A 7,465-nucleotide genomic window follows, 5' to 3' on the forward strand; every position below is an offset into this window, starting at 1 on the left:
TGCCCCAGCCCTGGCACAATCTGTGGGCAAGGCAAGAGCCCCCAAGGGCACACTTGCCTGTCTGTACACTAATGCCAGGAGCCTGGGCAACAAGCAGGACGAGCTCGTCCTCCTGCTCAGTGCAAAGAAATACGATGTCATTGGGATAACGGAGACCTGGTGGGACTCCGCCCATGACTGGACCACGGGTATAGAGGGCTATACCCTGTACAGGAGGGATCGTGCTGACAAAAGGGGCGGGGGTGTAGCTCTCTATGTGAAGGAAAGCTACGTGTCCCTGCAAGCTGATGTTGGCGACCGGCATGGACAGCTAGAGACCCTCTGGGTAAAAATTCATGGGGAATACAGCACAGGGGACACAGCGGTGGGAGTCTACTACAGACCTCCCACTCAAAGTCCCGAGCTTGACCAGGAGTTCGCCCGGGAACTGACTGAGGCCGCTTGCTCCAGGACCTTGGTTGTCATGGGTGACTTCAATTACCCGGACATCTCCTGGGAAGATCACTCAGCTAAATCTGAGCGGGCGCAAAGCTTTCTCTCGTGTGTGGATGACCTCTACCTGACTCAAGAAGTCTATGGGCCAACGAGAGGCAAAGCGCTGCTCGACCTGGTACTGGCTACGGGGGACGACCTAATCAGTGACCTAGTGATTGATGGGAAGTTGGGTGACAGCGACCACGAGCTGATCACCTTCACCATCCGCCGTAAAGCTGGCAAGTCAGTCAGCAGCACAGAAGTCCTTGACTTCCGAAAAGCCGACTTTGATAAGCTCAAGAGGCTAGTCAGTCAGGCCCTCAGGGACCATGACCCCAGGGAGATGGGAGTTCAAGAAGAGTGGTTGCTTCTCAAGGAAGCGATCCTCAGTGCACAAGTCAAATCTATTCCAGCACGGAGGAAAGGCAGCCAGAAGGCACAGGAGCCCCCCTGGCTCTCCAGGGACCTAGCGGACCTACTGTGGCTAAAAAGGAAAGCCTACCAAGGATGGAGGACGGGATTCACCTCCAAGGAGGATTACTCCGCGCTGGTCCGGTCCTGCAGGGACCAAACCAGGAAAGCCAAGGCTGCAACTGAACTCCAACTAGCTTCAGGCATCAAGGACAACAAAAAGTCCTTTTTCAGGTATGTGGGGAGCCAGAGGAAAAGCAAGGGCAACGTTGGACCCCTGCTGAACCAGATGGGGCAACTGACACCTGACGCCCAGGAAAAAGCCAACCTATTAAACAGGTACTTTGCGTCAGTCTTTCATCAGTCCCATGGGACGCCCATGCCTGCTGTGGGACAGGGAGATCTGGGTGAGGGGGATCCCCTACCCTCCATCAATGCTGACCTCGTGAAGGAACACCTTGAGAAGCTGGATACCTTCAAGTCAGCCGGCCCTGACAACCTGCATCCCAGGGTGCTCAAGGAGCTGGCGAGCGTCATAGCCCAGCCCCTGGCACGGGTCTTTGAAAACTCCTGGTGCTCTGGTGTAGTGCCCAAAGACTGGAAGAAGGCCAATGTGGTGCCGATCTTCAAGAAAGGGAGGAGAGTGGATCCAGCTAACTACAGGCCCATTAGCCTGACTTCTATCCTGGGGAAGATCTTAGAAAAGTTTATTAAGGAGGCCATCCTTGATGGACTGGCCCAGGCTAACATCCTAAGGGACAGCCAGCATGGGTTTGTTGCGGGTAGGTCTTGTTTGACCAATCTCATTTCTTTCTATGACCAGGTGACCTATCACCTGGACAAGGGAGAAGAGATTGATGTCATATATCTTGACTTCAGAAAAGCTTTTGATCTGGTATCCCATGATCACCTCTTGGCCAAACTGCCCAGTTGTGGCCTTGGCTCCACCACGATCCGCTGGCTGGGAAATTGGCTCCGTGGTCGGACCCAGAGGGTTGTGATTGATGGCAGTCACTCATCATGGTGCCCTGTGACCAGTGGGGTCCCTCAAGGCTCTGTCCTGGGACCCATACTGTTCAACATCTTCATTAACGATGTGGACATTGGAGTCAAGAGTGGACTGGCCAAGTTCGCCGATGACACCAAACTTTGGTGCTCGTCTTCTGCAGATCTCATAGGGTTTGGGGTAGGACTAAAAGGGAGACCTTGGGAGATTCAGAGCATAACTAAATACACTGGTAACCCAGTCAAAATGAGAAAGAAGCTGAGGTTGAACTCAGATGAGTCCCCATCTCTCAATACCCCTGAACTCTGGGGCTGAGAAGTTGAAAACTGAAATCCTTTCTTTCTTCCCATAATCTTTGCATTGGATTCCTCTCCACTTGATTCTTCCCACAACCATGACACTGTGAAGCATTTATCCCCATGTAACAGTCTCACTCCAGGGTGGCTATGATGCCCCTGGAGACTCCACAGCCCTTGCCAACCTGGTTGTCTCCTCCTCTTCATCCTCCTTGCCTGCCATGACTTAATGACACGATACTTTTAGAAAAAGGGAGGCTGGCCAGGTTTTCCCAAGTCAGATTTTCTTGTGACTGCTAGCGTCACTACTCACTACCTTAAGGCCCAACTATGTGGGCTCCAGCCTCCTCAATACCCATGCTCATGCTGCACAGATGTCATACATCCTGATCCAATTATAACTGCCCCGATAGGCTACAAGGTCCTGGCTCATCTTTATACCAGCCCCTCCATGGGCTATGAGCCCTCTGGCCCTTCCCTCCCTGGGCCAGCTGTGACTGCCTTACCTCCCCTTAGTCCCTTCACCAAAATTCCAATATTTCTTCTCTGAAGTCAGATGTTACCCAGGAGCTCCTCTCCCTACGGCTCTCAGGGCTAAATTTCCTGCCCAACTTCAGCTCTGGGCTTATATCCTGATACCCCAGCCCTTGTAGGTCATATGACTCCAAATTGCCCCCTGGCACATATGCAGGTTGCTTCTCAGGCAGCCTGCCTCCTCTTAACGTAGCAGGAGCAGCATCCTGCTACACACAACCCCCCTGCAAAGCAGGAAAGCACTGTTCCCCTTATGGTACCGGTGGAAATAAGGAGATTTCTCCAAGTTTATGCTGGGAGGCTGCAGCAGAGCTGGTAACTGAACCCGCAGCTTACAAGTGCTTGGCTAGTGCCCTCACATGAACCATCCTTTCCTTTTATATAAATCAAGAGGCACCCTGAACAACTCTGAGCTTGCCATGTTCAAACTCCAGATTCTTGGAGTCAAATCTCCACAGCTCTCACAATAAGTAATAGGCTACCTAAAACCATTAACTAGAGGTTACAGTAGGAGTAGAAGCTCTGTCTTATCCAGACTCCAGTGCAAACATGTTTAACCCCTTGGTAACTGCAAGTTTGTTAATTTTTGCCTCCAGATTTTTGTCATCAATGCTGTCTGGCTCCAAAGGTTATGGACATAGAAACAGAGGCTGGGAAGGGACCTCAGGAGGTCACATCTAGTCCAACCCCCTACTCAAAGCAGGACCATCCCCAACTATATCATCCCAGACAAGGCTTTGTCTCCCCAGGTTTTCAAAACCTCCAAGGATGGTTGTCCTCCTGGCTGGGTATATAGAATAAAATCAGAGAATCATAGAAAATGAGGGTTGGAAGGGACCTCAGGAGGTCACGTCTAGTTCAACCCCCCGCTCCAAGCAGGACCAGTCCCACCAGCATCATCCCAGACACAGTACCAGGTCTCTTCTACAGACCAATGCCTGTCTTTTAATCTCTTCGGTACTTCAGTTCCCCAAGAAGCTGAGCTAGGAATTGAAATTGGGTATCCCATATCCCAAGGTGCAGACAAATAAAATATTTATATGAGTGTCATTTACATCAGTTTGTGTGAACATGAAGCAGACAGGTGATTATTTACAGAGTGTGCTGCCTGCACTAGTTGTTGTTACAGTGCCTGGCTACTATGTAATGGAAGAAAATGATAAGCACTTGTTTCAGTTGAGCAAAGAGTTACCCTGGGATAAAAGCAACTAGAGCTGTGGATCTGTGCCTTATATGCTTGTGTAACTCTTGGTTCTCAAAGGGTTAACTTTCCCACAGAGGGTCATGGGCACAACCTGGACATGGGGAGTCAGAGTTCAGGAGTTGATGGTCTACAATACCAGAGGTGCAGGACCTGAAGCTGAGGTTCAGAGTACCAGGTATGGATCAGGGTCTTAGGTAATGTGGCAAACGTGGAAGGTCCCCAACCAGCCAGCTGGTCTCTCACTGCCTCAGGGCTCTCCTCTACCCTGGGGGTCTTCACGAGGAGACTGGACAAACACCTGGCTGGGGGTGTCTGACCCCAGCTCTCTTCCCTGCCCAGGGCAGGGGGTTGGATTGGATGACCTACTGAGGTCTCTTCTGACACGACCATCTTTGAATCTATGAGTTAAAAAGTTTCCTGAGCAGTCACACAGCAATGCTTCCTACAGTCGAAATACAACCCACCCTAAGCACCAGAGCCGTTGAAGGCTGGCAGGCTCTAGTGTGCCACGGGGGCTGGGATTGACAGCGAGTTGACACACAAGCCTCTCACCACCCCGGGCTCTTGAACTGACTGTTTCAGGAGGGATCAGGGAGCAAAGAAGAGCTGATTGTCGGTCCTAGGCTCAGCGATGCATGAGTCGCCTAATAGTGTTGCCTCCCTGGAGCAGCCTGATGTTAATTCAACATGTGTTAGGTAGCATGATCTGGAGATAGGCCTCACAGGAAAAGGCTTAATTTAGCGACACAAAAGCACTTTGCATGTTTTTTATTGTGTGGAAGTTCGGATTCTAGTCTTTGAAGTGCAGTTAACACATGCCAAGGATGCTGCGTGACCAGGCCCTGACTTGGCTAGTGCCCTCGCTGTAGAGCAGTGCTTCTCAACCATTTTAGACTCCAGACACCCCTTGTTATTCTCAACGTCCCCCTCAGAAAATGCCAGTTCTTCGCTTTCCCTCACTTTTTGACAACGGGAAAGTACTGGAGCAATTTCTCTGTTGCACAGAACTCGGAAGGACCCCAGCAGGGCAGAGTGGCTTGGACACGGTGGGTTCCTATTTGAAATCTCTGGGTTTCTCTTGTGAATCGTGTGCATCTGTACACCCTTATCACCCTTAAAAAGATCTCATGGCATCCCAGGTTGAGAATCGCTGCTGTAGAGGAAATGAGTGAAAGCAGCACATAGGATTTTCACTCCCAACCGTGGAAGAAGCCAACCGGCTCAAGGCGAAAGCTCCACTGAATCTGGGGGAGAGAGTTGTGCACGGACAGGGGAGGGATGTGTTGTAGACAAAGCACCTGCATAAGCAGCCAAGGTATTCTGCAGCGACTCACAGAGCGACCGAGACACTCCTGAGTTTCCCTGGTGCACGCGTGAGAACTGGCAGAGACGTGTGCCATTACTTACAGCACCCGGCTGTAACGGGGAACTGCCAAGACAGAGAGCCCTGCCCCGCTTGGCTTCCCCTTCAAGGAACAGCAAGCAAGCCAGCAAAAGGGCAACTTCTGTTCTTTAAAGGAAGGCACATCAGGGCATCGCCAGGGTCTGAGCACTGTCTTCGTTGCAGCCTGCTCAGAGCCCAGGCCCCCCAGCCCTTTCTCCACTTTCATGCTTAGCAACATAGAGGATGTCTCCACCTCTCCACCACCAGTATCTCATCGCTCCTTTGCTTTGCTGAACCATCCTGTGTCTCTTATCAAATGGCACCTGGGTTGTTCCAGCGGGTGGGTGCCGTCTCAGAGAGTCAAGCCGAGGTCAGGCCAGAAGGATGAAGGCTGAGGAGAGGATGTTTGGGTGGCAGCCAACAGAGTGGCTGTCAACATGGTGCCCTTCGTGAGCCTGGAAAGGGGGCACACTCACGCGGGAAGAAGGCTGCCGACTTGCTCCTTTCAGCACCGGAGAAGCCGATGGCTCTCAGAGATACTTGCCTCTTCCAGACCCATTCCCCGTGGCGCTGGCCCGAAAGCCACTGTAGCAAAAATGCTTAGCATAAGCCACTTCATTTTGTGCCTTGACATAACTAATGCCACTAACCAAAAGCAAAGCACGTGGGTCACGGTTTAGGGTAAATAACCCACATCCGAAAGAAAAGTCAAAAGAGGACGTGGTTTAGCAGTCCAGACAGCAGAATGGAGGCAGCAGCCTGATAGAAAAACAGCCACAGTGAAAAATCACTGGTGGATATTTATGCCATGGGACGTACAGAAGAAAACTGTAAAAAAGTGTATGAAAACCTAGGAAAAATCTTGGAAGTTGGGGGAGAGTGATACACAGGGAAGAAACAAAACAACAGATACGCAAACGCCGGCGCGGTGATGGACACCTGGCCAGGCGAACTCCCTGCATGCTTCTGAAGGCTTGCAGAAGAATAACCATGTTGACTGTTACGGCTTAGAAGCTGAGTGTTGCATTTAAAGCCTTGCTTAAATACTGGTATAGCTGATATATTTAATAAATTAGGATTAAGAATGGAATAGTCTCACTGGCCCATTCTATTTCCATTCACCCCACCCCGAACTAAGTTTTAGTACAACTGTGGGTGGCCTGTGTGCTGAACACAGCGTCTTCTCTAAAACTCTCCGCTACCTGCTTTCCCATCACCCCACCTTGTGACCTAGGGACCATTGTTGCAGCCAGCTTGTGATCGACACCTTTTTTTATTCCTCCACAATATTTTGTTGCCCATCCACCCTCTATTTATTTTCCCCTTCCCCAGGACAAGTAACTCGGGCACCTGCATCAGGTCCCCTATTCCACGAGTTTCCCACACTAGCTTTGTCCTCCCCTGCTCTGCCCATTGCTTTGGCTGCATCACCCTTCTTCACTCCCTTCGCTGGCTCCCTGTGCATGGTTTATCAAACTGAGTCTTGCCTTTGCCTTCAAGGCTGTGTACCATGTAGCCTCACCTCCCTCTCAGACCTTGCTTTGGATAAACGGGATGGATATGTAGCTAGGGTGCACACCCATCACCTTAGTATCAGAGTTTCTCCTCCTTGAATCTCCTTACTGTCCTAGAATAACTTTATCTCCCCAGGTGAGAGCATCCAACACCCGGTCGGGGGCGATAGCTTGGACATTTCAAGGACCTGCATGCAATGCATTGGGTCAAATTCACGTCCTTCACTTCAGGTTCTTGGCGGCAGCAAGCTGGCTTTGCCCAGGAGACCTGCTCCCTACGCAGAGTAGATATGGGAACAGGTTGGCCTGGATATGCCCCTATTAAAAACGCTTTTATTGACTGGTCTCTGTGGCTTCCCAGCTGGACTTGCAGTGACCCTCTGCAGTGGCCAGCCTCACCTGAAGATGGAGTACCACGTTCTCTGGCATACAGCTTGCACCCTTCCCCCCAAACCACCTGGTGAAACTTGGGGTGTGCATTATATGTGAGAGAACTGGATCCCCACGTGTCCAGAAATTTGGCAGTGGGGGCGGGGGGTGGAGGGGGCAGCAGCGATGTTAATTGCCGTGATTCTAGGAGCTACGGGAATACCGCCATTGTCCCCCTGCTGCCAAATTTCTAGGCCCTCAGCCAGATGACAT

Source organism: Crocodylus siamensis, chromosome 5 (genome assembly GCF_052110815.1).
Source record: "Crocodylus siamensis isolate JL-2025a chromosome 5, ASM5211081v1, whole genome shotgun sequence".
NCBI classification, from domain to species: domain Eukaryota; kingdom Metazoa; phylum Chordata; order Crocodylia; family Crocodylidae; genus Crocodylus; species Crocodylus siamensis.